Below are 15133 nucleotides of genomic sequence, written 5' to 3' on the forward strand. Positions count from 1 at the left end.
CAAATGAAGAGCCAGTTGTGTTTCACAAGGACAATATTTTCTGTGTATGTGCTGTCTATGTGTCAACAGACTATTTTCTTCCAAGCATTTCACAATGTTCATTCACAGTATATGTTCTAAATACAGTGTGAGTGATATGGATCTATGGTTCAGTGGATTACTTCTATTTCATTTCTTGTGTATTGGTGTAACCTGTGTGATGTTCCAGTCTTTAGGTATGGATCTTTTGTTGAGTGAAAGGTTGTATGGGGTTTGTTAAAAATTAACCTACTTCATTAACATACTCAAAAAGGAATCTGATTGGTATATGTTCTGGGCCAGAATACCTTTATTAGGTGACTTTAGTTGCTTCGCTACACTGAGGGTATCTACTTCCAGATTATTCATATTGGCTGCTGTTATTGATTTGAATTCTGGAATGTTAACTGCATCTTCTTTGGTAAAGGAATTTTGGAAAACTGTGTTTAGTAACTCCACTTTAGTGTAGCTGTCAACAGTAACATTACCACGGCCATCATGCAGTGAAGATACTGGTTGTGTCTTACCAATGGTATTCTTTACATACAACAAGAATCTCTTTGGATTTTCTGTCAGGTTTTTATACATAGTTTTGCTATGGAAACTGTTGAAAACTCTTTCACTGAAGTAGAAGCTAAGTTTTGAGCATCTGAAAGTTGTTGTTAATCTTGCAGGTTTTACATTCCTTTAAATATGGCATGCTGTTTTCATTGCTTCTGAAACAATGTCTGAACTTGTTTTGAGTACCAAGAGGTGAGGCATATCTCCATCTCTCATTGATGTAATTGGTATAAAACTCTTTCATGAGGCTGGTTGGAGTGGACAACCAGGGTGGGACTATGTGTTGGGATCTTGCCATCACTGCACAGGTTTGACTTTAACAAGCACCCCCATTTCAGAAAATTTGCTGCAAACCTTGTTATTCCTGTCTCAATGCTTTCATTAGGTCTACACATCTATGACAACACACTGTTTGCACTCTCAGTCATCAAGAATTAAGTTTAGCTTTAAAAGTTAACCATGTGCAAAATTCTGCAATATCTGTCATCCATGAGCAAACTCTTTAAAATCATTGCTGTGTAAAATTTGATGAACTATATAGCCTTAATCAAATTTCAATCTAGAGTAGTGCCAACATTAAAAAAAAGGGTATATATCATATTTTAATAACATCCATTACATTGAATATCATTGTTTAAACAAGTCACATTGTAATTAAGAGACTATGTAAAAAATTAAATTGACTTATGACTACACAGATCAGAAAACATAACTTTGGATATGGATATGAAGAAAAACAGTATCTATGAACATAGTTGGAGTCACTGGAAAGCATTATACAACTAGTAGTCTCCTTCACACGACAACTATGATAAACCAATAAAAAAAATCTTAAACTGAGCAATGGAAAATACAAGATGGAATAATGACAGTGACATCATCAAAATCTTATACTGAAGTATTCTGGTGGGGTGTTTAACTTAATTTTTACTAGGTTAGCCATTCAGTCTAACACACCGCTTTCCAGGCGGGAAGACATGCCAGTCCCTGGCACGAATCCACCCAACAGGTTAGTGTCAAGGTCCAGTGTGTTGACCGATCTGTGGATGATTTTTAAGGTGGTTTTCCATCTGCCTCGGCGAATCCCAGTTGGTTCCCCTTATTCTGCCTCAGTTACACTATGTCGGTGATTGCTGCACAAACACTTTCTCCATGTACACTTACACCATCATTACTCTACCACGCAAAAATTGGGGTTACGTTCATCTGGTGTGAGACGTTCCCGGAGGGGGGGGGGGGGGGGGTCTCATGGAGGGCTGAACCGAACAATAACCCTGGGTTCAGTGTGGGACGGTGGTCGGGTGAGTGGACTGCTGCAGCCTATATTAGTTCATACTAAATAACAATCAGCATCTTGGCAAATGTATTCTCTTGGGTTGTGTAAAGAATTTGACATTTGGTCTGCTATGTTAGAATTGTAGTAATCATTTCATTTTTAAATAAGAATATCATTCTTCATGAGCTCTTAAGAAACTCGTTAAAGGTGAGAAACATTGTGTCTATGGAAATACAACAATAAAAGAAAAAAGATAAGAGGCTGTAAAATGTAGATGTAGTTTATGCACGGAAATTTATAAATTACAGAAATAGCAACAACCAAGGAGAAAATAAAGTGGTTAACATGCAAATTAAGAACATTTTTATATATTAGTCCTGCTTCAAAGTGCTGGCACTGAAATGAGTTTATGTGATCAAAGAGAGTATTTGTTAGAGCTGTTGTATAAAGCTTGGAAACCCAAATACCACAGCAGTATAGAGACAGAGAATCTAAATATTACAGTGGTTTTTACTTACAGAATCCTACAAGAGACAATAGCTATAGCCTTCTGGTTAAAATTCAAATTAATGGTATCAGATAACAATGCTAGTGCTATAGCCACATACGAAATACTTGGATATGTGCCATAGCACCAGGCCACTGGCATGCTACACTATGTGATCAAAAGTGTCTGGCACCCCCAAAAACCTACATTTTTTATATTAGGTGCATTGTGCTGCCACCTACTCTAGGTACTCAATATCAGTGACTCTGTAGTCATTAGACATTGTGAGAGAGCAGAATGCGGAGCTCCGCAGATCTCATGGACTACGAACATGGTCAGGTGATTGGGTACCACGTGTGTCATATGTCTGTACGTGAGATTTCCACGCTCCTAAACAGCCCTAAGTCCACTCTTTCTGATGTGATAATGAAGTAGAAATGTGAAGTGACATGTACAGCACAAAAGCATACAGGGTGACCTTTTCTATTGACTGACAGAGACCACTGACAGTTGAAGATGGTTGTAATGTGTAGTAGGCAGACATCTATCCAAACCATCACACAGGAATTCCAAACTGCATCAGGATCCACTGCAAGTACTACAACAGTTAGGCATGAGGTGAGAAAACTTGGATTTCATGGTCGAGTGGCTACTCATAAGCCACACATCATGCCGGTAAATGCCAAATGACACCTCGCTTGGTGTAAGGAGCATAAACATTGGACAACTGAACAGTGGAAAAATGTTGTGTGGAGTGATGAATCATGGTACACAGAGTGGCGATCTGATGGCAGGGTGTGGGTATGGTGAATGCCCACTGAACGTCATCTGCCAGCGTGTGTAGTGCCAACAGTAAAATTCAGAGGTGGTGGCATTATGGTGTGGTCATGTTTTCCATGGAGGAGCTTGCACCCCTTGTATTTTTGCATCACACTATCACAGCACAGGCCTAACTAAATTTATGTTTTGATCGCCTTTTTGCTTCCCATTGTTGAAGAGCAATTCGGTGATGGCGATTGCATCTTTCAAGATGATCGAGCGTCTGTTCATAATGCACAGCCTGTGGCAGAGTGGTTACATGACAATAACATCCCTGTAATGGACTGGCTTTCACAGAGTCCTGACGTGAATCCTATAAAACACCTTTGGGATGTTTTGGAAAACCAACTTCATGCCAGGTCTCACCGACTGACATCGATACCTCTCCTCAGTGCAGCAATTTGTGAAGAATGGGCTGGCATTCCCCAAGAAACCTTCCAGCACCTGACTGAACATATGCCTGTGAGAGTGAAAGCTGTCATCAAGGCTAAGGGTGGGCCAACAGCATATTGAATTCCAGCATTATCAATGGAGGGCACACAAACTCATAAGTAATTTTCAGCCAGGTGTCTGGATACTGTTGATGATATAGTGTACATTTTGAATATTCCGCCAATGGCAGCTGCATGGGTCAGTCACCAGAGGCTACTTGTACTGGGCCACATGACTTGTGCACAAGGCATGGCATCCACCATGCCATCTACTGGAGCCCTCCTCTTTATAACCACAGTGCATTAGGCACTCACTCTCATATTGTGTTACTTATTGTCAGCAACTGCTTGTATCAGTACCTGGACTGTTTCTACGTATGTGTGTATACTCTAAACTCTTGTTTCCTTGTATGTGGAAGAAGAATAAACTTTGATTTATTGTGACTGTGCTACTGTTTGTGTCTTACAGTATGATACAACTATTATCATAGACAAACAGGCGCATACTTCAAGGTTTATTGACATATTTCAAAAAATCTGAAGCATCTTTGTCTGTGTGCAACACATATTTACAATATTTTCACAAATTATACATTTAAAAACGTTTACATCTTGGTATCTTTTACCACTAAACATTTTCTGGTTACTGAACTGTCAAAAACATGTAGGCAGTTTTCAAATATGAAAAACAATGTATAAAGGAATTTTAATAAAAATAATTATATTTAATAATTAATTGAGTTCAAATGTTTTTTGATTGCTGTAGTTTTAAAAACTAGAAACTTTGACAAATTACTAGGTAGCATTCTAGATTGGTTTAGTGAGTGATCCAGTAATGCCTAGAACCATGTGTTAGAAAGCTATAAGTTAGTGAATTTCTCTTGATATAAATATTTCTGGTGCTAGAAAAAGCCAGCTAAATAGTGAACTAAAATATAACAACTAGGCTTTTATTAAGTGTTTCACATGTTGTAAAATTTTATTTCAGAATATTATAAGGTGGGAAACAATTGACAACTTATTTTTTAGATTTAAAAACAAGACAAACACTGTTAGCATTATCTATTGTTAAAAAGAATGACGTGTTAGATTTTATAATAACAGAATGTTGATGTTGATATACCAAATAATCAGAGTGAAGAAAATTACTTTTGACTTGTCCCAAAATCTATGTGCCTCACAGAATCTAAAAATGTTTTGACAAGGAATGTTGGAAATACATTACAACTTAACAAATTTCTGTGTGATGCGATAAGGATGAGATGGTATAAACACTTAAGTGCATAAACCAATAGGTGTCCTTGTATGACATCTGTACTTCGAAAAATTATTGCTGTATCCTGCAAATAGTGCATGTGAGTGTGAGTGCACCGTGTTTGGTGTCACCACATGTGTGTGTTCAAATTGGCCACCAACTGTATCACTGAAGTCACTTGTTGGAGGCATGCATGCAGCAAGGTCTTCACCAATCCATCTGTTTGTGACTCACACATATATATCCACAGAGCAGCACTAGCTTATTCCCTTATGTCCATTCAGTGTACTGTTGACATCAGTGTTTCTTGTTACATGGGGATCCACAAGAGGCTGTTATCCATTATTGTTCTGAGATTCATGTATAAAATCATATCTGTGTTACTTGGACCAGACCCATGTATTTCTTGGATACTACACAAATGGTGACAAGGATGGGATGGTTTCTGCATGTGCAATCCTTAAGTGCATTTTCATCGGGTTTATTCATTATGGATGCTGCACTACTGGCTCTGATTGAACTTATTTTTATCTTATTTACGTATATACTTATTTCTTAGATCATTAATGCATCTGAGACACAGGGATATGGAATGACTTAAATATTATACAAATGTATTTACATAGAACATAGTAGTTAACTTACAAAAATAGCCATAGAACATAATATTTATTTTACAAAAACAGTTGCAGGGAAAGCACATAATATATAATATAAAACTACAACAGAAGAAGTAAGCAGAGGGATAAAGACAAGTATTAACACATGTTGTTTAAAATGTGACAAACAAGCAGTGAAAATATATATATATATATATATATATATATATATATATATATATATATATATATATATATATATATATATATATATATATATATATATATCCAAATTTCATGCTTCTCTGTCAAAAAATTCATTGAATGAATAAAAAGCTTTTTGAAGTAAATGTACTTTTAAGTAATGCCTTGTTACTATGCAGGCGGTGAATTAAAAATTTTAACATTGGAGTGCTGTACACCTTTCTGCACCTGAGATAGAGCTTTTAGTTCACAGTGGAGGTTAGCCTTCCTCCCTGTGTTGTGATCATGGAACATTTCACTGGTTGCATAGTGGGCAGGATCCTCAACCATGAAACTCATAATCAAGTAAATATATTGGGATGTTGTAGTAAGTATCCCGAGCATCTTGAACAAATTACAGCAGGAGGTTCTTGAATAAACTTTGCACATTAGTTGGACTACATTTTTACTGCAAGCAGATTTTCTTTGATGAAGGTGAAGTGCCCCAGAAGTTAATTCCATAGCACATGATGGAATGTAAGTTCCCAAAATAAGTATATTTTGTGTCACAGATGTCTCCACTTTATGAGATTGTCCTAATGGTAAAAATAGCAGAGGACAATTTTTTATGGTGTATTGGATATGATGTTGCCACCTGACCCTACTGTGTATGAGGAGTCCAAAGAATTTGGTCCAATGTACTCTTTGAATTTGATGACTGTCATGTAAAATAGGAATCTCTTGTGGGACTTCATGATCAAAGCTGAAGTGGATGTAATTGGTTGTTCAGGTTCACTGTTAGTGAGTTAGGCTAAGAGTTCTGAAAGTAATTTGTTGGCTTCAGCTTTTATGTCAGTGGACTGTTTGTTGTTTATCATAGTGCTAGTATCATCAGCAAACATAGTAAACTTGCATGTTTTGTTTGACAAAGGCTGGACATTTATGCAAATTAGAAACAGCAGTGGATCAAGAACTGACCCCTGAGGAACTCGTAGAGTGCAGTGCCCCAGTCAGATTTCACTTCATCCCCTGCTATGCTGCTCTTATCAATAGCTACCTTCTGCTTCCTACCATTTAAGTAAGATTGTAGCCAGTTTCTCACTGCCCCTCTGATGCTGTAGTGCAATGCTTTATTGACAAAGATTTTGTGATCTACTCAGTCAAAAGCCTAAGAGAGATCACAAAAGATCCCAACTGGCTTCATTTTTATATCAAGGGATCCCAATATGTCATTTGTGAATGGAAATATTTCTCCAGTAGTGGACATACCTTTTCAGAAACCAAACTATCACTGACATTTGAAAGTTTTCGAGGTGCCATATAATTCTGGAATGCAGTAATTTTTTCAGACTTTTGCAGAAGTGGTCAAAAGAAAGATGGGGCAATAGTTAGTGACATGTGTTGAGTCTCCCTTTTTGTGTAGTGGCTTCACTATAGCAAGCTTTATTCCATCTGGGAAGACCCCCTGATACATAAGGCATTATATATGTCGGATAAAACTTTAGATAATTGATGAGAGCAGGCTTTTTGTAGATTACTGGAAATATTATCTACACCTGATAGTTCTTTAATTTTTAATGATACAATAGTTTTCTTTACTTTGTTACTAGTTAGGGGAGGATACACTTATTTTACTTACTAGATTTGGAGAATTGTGTTTCGGTATCTCCATGGCACTTTCTAAGGAGCCATTGCAGCCTATTTGTGCAGCACCACTTATGAAATGGTCATTGAATTTTTTTGCAACTATCTCTTGATTGCTTATATATTTATCATCAATATTTAAAACAAAGTCTACATGTTTATTAGCGCTGTTGACACCTGACTCACTCCTGATTATATCACAGTTTGTTTTGATTTTATTACAGGTTTGGTTGATTTTGGTGTTAAAATATGAGCTTTTTGAGTATTTAATTACATTACTTAGCATTTTACAGTACTGTTTTAAATGATATATATAGGCAGGATTTCTGGAATGTTTTTCTGTGATTTACAATTCACATATGTGTTTGCAGGATATCCTTATCATCTTGGTGATCTGTGATTTTCTTGTGATTTCTTTGAGCTTATTTCAGCCATGATCACTATGTCAGCTTCTATTAACAGACAGATCTGTTCAACTCCAGACAAGGAAGTGCACCAGAAGGCTTTACTCTGTGAAACACCCCACCACCCTCCCCATTGGCAGAAGTTTTGCAAATAGCACAGTCTTTTGAAGTTTATCAGGCAGTAGGTGACCAAATTGAAATGTGGGATGATGAAGCACTGCTGTCACAAGATGTTACCACTAGGACGACAGATAGCTTGCATTAGGAAGTGGTAGTAGTGACAATAAATATATAGGCCCAGCACCGAGCTGAACAAGGACAAGCAAAGCAGCCACAACCATCACAGCACACAATCAGCATTCTCTGTTTCCATCTTGTCCCTTCTTTTTTGTCCAGCATGAATGTTTGGCATGCCCTGAGTGCTGGGCTACTTTTAATACTTACCAGAATAAAGGCCTCATCGCCTCCCTCTGACATTCATTGAAGGTTGCTCAGGGTATGGACATGGATGTAAACTGTGTGACTCAAATGCTTGTGACTCCTCCCAAGTTGTTTATAGAATCAAGTGTTTTTCGCCAGGTGATCCGGTTATAGCTCAATACAAGCGCTGCAGAGATGTTATTGAATTCTCAAACATATGTGAGTTTAAGCTTGCTGCTGTTGATACTGGTCATGCAGAAGCTGGTCTGTTACAACAAACAGAACATTGCATTGTTGGTACAATTTACAGGATCTGCCTCTTACAAGTCAGTTGTTCACTCCATTACATTTTTTGTGATTGATGATGCCAATGTTGAAAAGAGATGGACACATTTCAGGCATTTGGATTTTCTCTCATCAATGCAGTTCACCATGTGGCCCATTAGGTACCATATTATCAGTTGGAAACATGGTGTGAAGAGTTTTCAGACTTGTTCTCAGAGGGTGTAAGGTGTGCTACGAATTTTTCTGCTCATATTTCTTTGAAATGCGTGGCTTGACTTCATTTTTGTCATGTGCATCCGTTCCTGTCGCCATGAAAGATCAAGTGTAAGCAGAATGGGACAGACTTCAATCTCTAGTAGTGGTACAACCTGTAATGGCTAGTGACTGGTCATTTCACTGGCTGTAATTTGGAAGCGATTGGGAAAACTTTGCCCTGTGGTGACTTCAGCACTACTGTTGATGTGCAGTTGACCATGTATACGTATCCTCTCTCATGCCAGGAGGAACTTTTGGTAAAAATGTGGAGTGGCTAGTACTTTTTTAAAACTGATTTGTCTGAAGCGTGGTTCCTGTGGACGAAGTGTCTTGTCGAGTTTTGGGTTTGAATGCTCCTTTTGGTCTCTATTATTATTTGTGCCTTCCATTTGGTGTGCCTAGTGCCCCTGCTGTTTAACAAAGTTTTTTTAAAGCATTTGTCTATTCCTGTTCTGGGTTGCATTAATTATCTGGATGATATTGTTGTCACAGGCTCCTCCATGGCCAATCACTTGGAAAATTTAGGCACTTTGTTTCTGTCTTACAATACGGAAACTTATGGTTTAACCTCACAAAAAAGTCTCAGTTTTTTTTCAACCTTCAGTTATTTATTTAGGCTTTGAGGTCTTGCAGAATGGGGTTCACCCTCTGCCAGACCATACCTCTGCAGTTACATCTATGTATCACCCCTCGTTCATGATGGAACTTCAGGCCTTCCTAGGGAAGACAGCCTACTACCATAAATTCTTGCCAGGGCAGCCACATTGGCCCGCCTGTTGCATGTACTGTTATGCAAGAATCTACATTTTTGATGGGGCCTGGATTACGAAAATGATTTCCAAATATCAAAATCCAAACTACACTCAACCCTATGTTTAGCTACATTAGACAAACACACAGTTTTGGTGACTGACGTCTCACAGTAAAGCCTTGGTGTTGCGTTAGTGCACTGATATGCTGATGACTCTGAATGACCTATTGCTTTTGTCTTGAAATCTCTCACTCTGGTCCAGTAGTGTTACCCTGAGGTGGCAAAAGAAGCTCTTGGCATAGTCTATGCTCTCAAGATATTTCATATTTTTTATATGGATCATAGTTTAACCTTATTACTGATCATAAACCCTCACACTTCCTTGTCTGACAAAGCGGCAAACCATCTGAAACACTGGGCACTGTTCTTCTGTCACTACAACTGTGAAATCCATTTTTGACCTACATTTAAAAATGCTAATGTGGACACCTTGTCCTGCCTTCCTGTGGGTCCTGATCCCAACTTTGATTGTGAAGAATTGCTTTGCTTACATCTTCATATTGTAATGAAGGCTGAAGTCAAGGGTTTTCCAATTACAAGCTTGTAGATAGCAGCTGCCATTGCTGCCAACCCATTTCTCCACCAGGTGGTTCAATTTATTCACAGGCAGGTCACATAAACTACCGGATTGGCCTTTGAACCCCCTGTGCAAATATTTTTCCTTGTATTATCACCTCTCTGTTTTTAACAGTGTTTCACTGTAGTCCACGTAAGACCTCTCTCCCAGCTCCCAGAATAGTCATTCCCCCTGCATTATGGTGCGACATTCTATGCCTTCTCCACTGGGGCCATTGGGAAGTTTTGTGCACTAAACTATTAGGTAGGAGACAAGCTTTTTGGCCAGAGATTGATGACAAAATTGTCCATTTTGTTGCTGTTTGGGGGCAGTGTGCCCGACAACTAGCAGCTCACAGGAAGTCTCTGTCCACATGGTCTGCTACAATCCAGCCAAAGTAATGCATTCATGTCAACTGTACAGGTCCATTTGTGAATTCCTTGGTCATGCATGCTTTTTCCTGGTTCCCTTACATTCTCTGGCTTGCATTGACATTGGCTGAGGTCACAATTTGTATGCTGTAGAGGGTTTTCTCTATTGAGTTGTAGCTTTGTACCTTACTTTCCATTAATGGGCCCCATTCTTTCAGTTTTTTGTTCCCATCATTGTATTCATCATGTTATGGCTCCACCATTCCACCCATAATCAAACGGCAAGGTGGAATGACTGTTGCATTCATTCAAGTACTAAATGAAATAGTTTGTTGTGGATTCTTTGCTGGATGCTGCCCTTCTCCCTTTTCTGAGAACATATCACTTAATGTCAGTGTGAGAGCAGAGCGTGGCTGAGTTGCTTCATGGCTGACAGCCACACACACTCCTCCAGCTTCTGCAGCCTGCATTGCACCTGTTGTGGTTGGCTTCATCTGACCTCTTCGCACTGGGATCACTGGTGTGGGTGCAAAGATTTACCGACCACTGTTTTCCACTGATGGGGACACTGTCCTTGTGACAACCATATAACTGATTGGCTGTTGTCCCACCACTTTGATGACTGCACTCCTCCTCACTACCGGAAGCTACCAGTTTGCTGGTGAGGCCCCCATCACTGCAGCCTGCCCTGCTGCCTTCTGCCTTGAGCCCATCATTGCCTACTGTGGAGGCAATCCCCCCCCAACACCCTCCCAATGGCTGCCTGTCTATTTCCTGTGCTGCACTATAGCACCATGGGGTTCCTGTTTCCCAGCGCCAGTGCCAGTTCATCTCTAGCATCTGGCCTGTTGGTGCAGCCTGCTGGGCCAATTCTGCCATCATTGCATCAGGCATTGTCACCAGTGTGTCCAGCCACATCTCCTCCAGACTGGGATGTACCTGCTGATTATGACACAGAGATGGCGATGGCACCCTTCTCTCCAGTGCTGTCATCAGGTGCCTCAGGGGCTCACCCCCCAAGCTCATATCTACATCCTCGTGCATACTGGCCCTATGCTCTGATGCCTGCCTGGCAGATTCCATCAGCACTGGCTAGTGCTGCTCTGGATCTGATGGATGTGACTTTTGTCAGGCCACCAGCATCTCCTCCATCATTTAAGCACCCACTTTTAATGAGGGAGAGGTGTGCTGTATGCTGCAACTAGTGCATGTGACCGTGAGTGCCCTGACAGATATATCACTGTGGGTGCTTGTTTGAATCAGTTGCCAACTGTATTAGATTGGGCTGGATGCTGGAGGCTGTGTGCATGTGTCAAGGTCTCTGCTGTACCATCTGCCAGCAACTCACATATATATAATATATATGTGTGTGTGTGTGTGCACTCAGCAGTGCTAACTGAGTCTCTTTTGAGTCCACATCAGTGTACTGTGTGTCATTACGTGGAGACCCATGAGAGTCTGTTTTCCATTATTGTTCTGAGGTTCATGAATAAAACCATATTTGTGTTACTTGGACCAGTGTCATGTATCACTTGGTTACTACAATTTTTTTTTTTTTACGGATGCATTCCTGGTATGTTAATATATGCAAAAGAAAAACATCTGTTCGAGAGAGATGTTATGAAAGACATGAGAAATTACAGCTATTTTTCAATTCTTTTAATCACGCTGAAAGTATGGAAAGATCTATATGCAATCCAAATTAAATATTTCATTTCAAAATATAATATAGTTGTATGTAAATGGCTGGCAGTTCAAGATGGAAGTAACACTGTCACAACCATAAATATATTTGTGCAAAGCATCAGAAATATATTTTACTAGGGTACTGATAGTGACAGTACATTAAATTTCAGTGATTTGGAAAGATTCTTTAACTCTGTAAAACTTGTCTAGCCCATTACTAAACAAAATAAATGTGAAATTGGCGCAATGCATTGTTATGGCTTACATCATATCTGCTGAACGAATGCATGAAATAGGATAATTGCTACCTCAGATCCTATAAATGATTCTAAACAGAGTACAAAAACACAAGGTTTCTGTTGTATGTGAATGACTTGCTTGTAAATATAAATTCCCTGTGCTTTCCATTTCCAGATGACACATTTCTTCTAATTAAGTATAGTGAAAAAATATGATTTTGATGTAATTTCACTCACTATCCTGGAAACCTCTTGAAGCTAAATGGATTCAGACTGAACATTTTTTAAATCCATTGTGCAGTTTACATGTAAATAATCAGAATGCTAAGAAAATCATAACCATTAATGTGTGGAGGAAGTCAATGAAGTCAAAAGCCTTTGACTAATTCTAGACTAGAATTATCCTGTTATACCAACAAAGAGTGAGAATGGAAAACATTCCAAGTGCCATTTCTGTTCAAAATATAGATATTGTCATGTCTTTGACTCTAAGGACATATAAACCATTGATGATTTCCTCATATATAAAATTAATGGAGTTTGCTCATTTTGAAATGCACAATGTTGTTCTTATTATATATTAATGACTTGCCATTCTATATTCATGAAGAGGCAAAGTTAGTTCTCTTTGCTGATGATACAAGTATAGTAATCACACCTGAGAAACAAGAATTAACTGATGAAATTGTCAATACTGTCTTTCAGAAAATTACTAAGTGGTTCCTTGTAAACGGACTCTCACTGAATTTTGATAAGACACAGTACATACAGTTCCGTACAGTGAATGGTATGACGCCATTAATAAATATAGACCTTAATCAGAAGCATATAGCTAAGGTAGAATATTCCAAATTTTTAGGTATGTCCATTGATGAGAGATTAAATTGGAAGAAACACACTGATGATCTGCTGAAACGTTTGAGTTCAGCTACTTATGCAATAAGGGTCATTGCAAATTTTGGTGATAAACATCTTAGTAAATTAGCTTACTACGCCTATTTTCACTCATTGCTTTCATATGGCATCATATTTTGGGGTAATTCATCACTGAGGAATAAAGTATTTATTGCACAAAAGCGTGTAATCAGAATAATAGCTGGAGTCCACCCAAGATCATCCTGCAGACATTTATTTAAGGATCTAGGGATATTCACAGTAGCTTCTCAGTATATATACTCTCTTATGAAATTTGTTATTAACAACAAAACCCAATTCAAAAGTAATAGCAGTGTGCATAACTACAATACCAGGAGAAAGGACGATCTTCACTATTCAAGATTAAATCTAACTTTGGCACAGAAAGGGGTGAATTATACTGGCACTAAAGTCTTTGGTCACTTACCAAATAGTATCAAAAGTCTGACAGATAACCAACAAGTATTTAAGAAGAAATTAAAAGAATTTCTGAATGACAACTCCTTCTACTCCATAGAGGAATTTTTAGATATAAATTAAGAATAAAAAAAAAAAAAAAAATATTAAAAAAAATAAAAAAATAATAATAAAAAATAAAGAAAAACAAAAAAACACAAAAAAAATAAAGTTGTTATATCAACTTAAGTATGTTGTTAAATTAAACTAATTATGTCATGTATTGGAAAATTCGATTTGTTCCACATCATTACGAAATATCGTATTCATGATCCATGGAACTAGTATTAATCTAATCTAATCTAATCTCTAACATCCAGATCTCCATATCTTTTCATTTGGAACTGTTAGTTTACTGCTCTAGAGATATGTCATTCAATGTGTTGATGTTTTTCATGCTGCAGATCAGTTTGTTCATTATTTTATCCTACAACAAAACAATGATAGCCAACACAGAGCTCATGTCATGATATACCTTAAGCACAAAAGGTGTAGCACATGTAGTATCTACCTCCATGGATCTATTGTGGAATTAATTGATGATTATGCTAAAGCCATAAGATGTTCAATATGAGTGCCCATTAAGTGTCTGAAGATTGTGAAATGATAATAATGTTCACATGGGTCTTTGATCATTTATTTTGAACAGTGAATTTCTCCAGATTGCATTAGATTAGTACTTGTCTCATAGATCATGAATACGACACTTCGTAATAATGTGGAAAGTGTCAGGTTAATAAAAGGTGTCTATACAAGATATTACATTAGACAAAATTTTACATGACACTCAATATTTTTAATTTTTAATTTTTTTTTGGTGGTGGGGGGGGGGGGGGGGGTTGGGAAATTACCCACTTACTATATCCAAAAATTCATCTAACGAGTAAAAGGAGTTGCCATTAAGAAATTCTTTTAATTTCCTTTCAAATGCTATATGGCTATCTGTCAGACTTTTGATTCTATTAGGTAAGTGACCAAAGACTTTTGTGGCAGCATAATTTACCCCCTTCTGAGCCAAAGTTAGATTTAACCTTGAGTAGTGAAGATCATCCTTTCTCCTAGTGTTGTAGCCATGTACACTGCTATTACTTTTGAATTCGTTCGGATTGTTAATAACAAATTTCATAAGTGAATGTATATATTGTGAGGCTACAGTGTAGATTTCTAGCTCTTTAAATAAGTGTCTGCAGGATGGTCTTGGATGAGCTCCAGCAATTATTCTGATTACACGCTTTTGTGCAATGAACACTCTTTTACTCAATGATGAGTTACCCCAGAATATGATGCCATACGAAAGCAGAGAATGAAAATAGGCGTGGTAAGCTAATTTACTCAGATGTGTATCGCCAAAATTTGCAATCACCCTAATAGCATAAGTAGCTGAACTCAAACGTTTCAGCAGATCCTCAGTGTGTTTTTTCCAGTTCAACCACTCATCAATGCATACACCTAGAAATTTTGA

At 38.0% G+C, this 15133-nt stretch overlaps 1 protein-coding gene across 1 annotated transcript in view; it reads left to right on the forward strand.

Moving 5' to 3' along the window:
- LOC124556243 (potassium voltage-gated channel unc-103) overlaps positions 1 to 15133 on the forward strand; it is a 700301-nt gene that overhangs the window by 389182 nt on the left and 295986 nt on the right. The window lies entirely within an intron of this gene.

This window comes from Schistocerca americana, chromosome X (genome assembly GCF_021461395.2).
Source record: "Schistocerca americana isolate TAMUIC-IGC-003095 chromosome X, iqSchAmer2.1, whole genome shotgun sequence".
Taxonomy (NCBI): domain Eukaryota; kingdom Metazoa; phylum Arthropoda; class Insecta; order Orthoptera; family Acrididae; genus Schistocerca; species Schistocerca americana.